General features: G+C 45.5%; 1 pseudogene; it reads right to left on the minus strand.

Moving 5' to 3' along the window:
- Nucleotides 1–1952: 1952 nt before the first annotated feature.
- LOC124597643 lies at nucleotides 1953–2070 on the minus strand (annotated as a pseudogene).
- Nucleotides 2071–2546: the final 476 nt, after the last annotated feature.

Here is a 2546-nt window from a genome sequence, read left to right on the forward strand (position 1 = left end):
GATTCGAACCTGCGACCGTAGCAGCAACGCAGTTCCTGAACGATTTTGAACATAATGTACTTTCCAGTGAACAGACTCTTATTCTTCTGAGACTAAATTGACACCAGACAGAGAGGAAACGCTATTTACAGCCAATGTTGTCCGATAGTTCGGTTTTCAGAGAGTATCGCTGCCCCACTTCGAGAAGAAACTTTGCGCTGCAAGTAACTCGGCCACAAAGTTTGGGCCCCGTTGTTTCCAGGAAGGCGGCGAGTTTCAGATAACTCCTGCAGTTTCATCTTTTCAGGTAATTCAGCTTCCTACTTGTGTTCGGCAACTCCCTGAAGTAACAGAAACCTGCAACAATCTGAAGCGATCCATCTCTGTAATACCTACTAGGGCGACATAGTGCCAAATACGCCGAGATTGTATATTCTACTGCGAACGAACTTCTAAAGGATTTATTTTTCTTGACGAATTTCCTAGAGTACATGCATACATTAAACCTGCCTGTATCCTGGTGGATTCATCGAAAGCGTTAGAAACGGCGAATAAACGTGTGTGTTTGTGTGTGTGTGATTTTCATCTTGGTTTTTAAGGAAGGATATTGAGTCACGTTGAAATTTGTATACAGGGTTAACCAGATTTCCACTGACAACATTTCAGAGGTTGTTCATGGATAAATCCTGAGTATTTTACTATAAGGAACGTACGGCATGCGACAGTACGTTACAGAGTGATAATATGACTACGAATTTTTCGGTTTGTTCTGCAACAACCCTCAGACGAATCACTGTGCTGTGACTTGGTTGTCGTCAGTGCGGGAACATCTCACTATTCCGTCTTTGTGCCTTTCTTCCACTGCTTTCAGTGAACCCACACACGAGCTGCATGTCGGCTAAGTCTTCAACAGTAAACCTGTCCTTAAGGACCACTGTATATCACTGTTAACGTACAGCTAACACTGTTGGACAAATAAAGCGCCACACAGGATCGACCAGTGCTGAATGAAGATTTGAGGGCAATGAGGTACGAATGGCGTATTACTTCTGTCAACAGGAGGGGCCGTGTACGAACGAAAACAACAGACACAGGATGCGGTCGATATGTGCACTGTTGTGCACTATTTTCAGCGCAATATAGGTGCAAAGCTAACTGACTCAAGAAGCCAAACGAATTGCAGTAAGACTGTAACGTGCCGCTGCAGACCGTGGGTCCCTCATGACCGAAATATACACAAGATGTTCTTGACAAAATCTGATAATTTGTCTGTGGAGTTCTGGTTCACCCTGTGCTTTTAACTTTTACATCAGTACTCCTGTAATAGCTTAGTGCTCGGTCACTGCGACCTGTGTATAAAGAAACAATTTTCCGGATATATTACCGGGTGGTCACATTCTTTTGCAGGACAACGGTAACGAATGCAACTAGCAACAGCGACCGAAACGTTGCTTTGTACCAGTGCTTCTCAAACTGTAGCGCGCAGCCCCAGGCTGGAGGGGGGCGGTAAGGCAAGGGGGGCGGGACTAACACGAATGGCGCGCAAGGGGAGCGCATATGTTAAAAAAACACTCTTAGTAACAAACAATTACCTCTATCTTTCGCTTCGTTGATCTAGACTGAATTCCGCCCGAGATGCCGTAACTACGGCGCGCTGTGCATGCTTTGGCTCGTGTATCTCGACACCTCCTTATAGTCTTCCAGACTTCGCAAGGAAGACTTGACTGCAGCATGGAGCGGTTCCTGGTTGGAGACACACAAGAAGACACGAGTGCTCCATTATCTGGAGGAGGAGAGCGAGATATCCAAAGGCTAAAACGAGTATGTATGATCAGAACCATTTATTGCTAGGCTTCACGAAAACTACGATCAACAGTGAAGAACGTCCGTAATGTGTATATTTCTTTAACCATTAACTATTCGGTCGAGTAGCTCCTCAGTTGGCCTCACGAGGCTGAGTACACCCCGAAAAATGGCAACAGCGCATGGCGGCCTGGAGGGTCACCCATCCGAGTGCCAGCCACGCCCGACACTGCTTAACTTCGGTGATCTGATGGGAACCGGTGTATCCACTACGGCAAGGCCGTTGCCTGCTGATAGCATGAAGCCTAAGAAATAAGTTAAAATGGTTCAAATGGCTCTGAGCCCTATGGGACTTATCATCTGAGGTCTTCAGTCCCCTAGACTTAGAGCTACTTAAACCTAACTAACCTAAGGACATCACATACATCCCTGCCCGAGGCAGGATTCGAACCTGCGACCATAGCGGTTGTGCGATTCCAGACTGAAGCGCCTAGGACCGTAAGAAATAAGTAAAACCAAACAGTCTGAATTAACGGAAAGTTCAAAAGAACTTGTCATGAAATCCAGAAGATCTTGGCTAAAACGACGAATATGACTGCTAAGACCCTTCTAGCCTCTGACCAGATTTTGTATAGGATTGCTAAATACAAGAAACCACACACGGTTCCAGAAACTCTGGTTTTACCAGTATCGATTGATATACCAGCAAAAATGTTTGGTGACTTATTTGCTCGACAGTTGAAGAACATTACTGTGTCTAATGA

The sequence above is a fragment of the Schistocerca americana genome, chromosome 2 (assembly GCF_021461395.2).
Source record: "Schistocerca americana isolate TAMUIC-IGC-003095 chromosome 2, iqSchAmer2.1, whole genome shotgun sequence".
Taxonomy (NCBI): domain Eukaryota; kingdom Metazoa; phylum Arthropoda; class Insecta; order Orthoptera; family Acrididae; genus Schistocerca; species Schistocerca americana.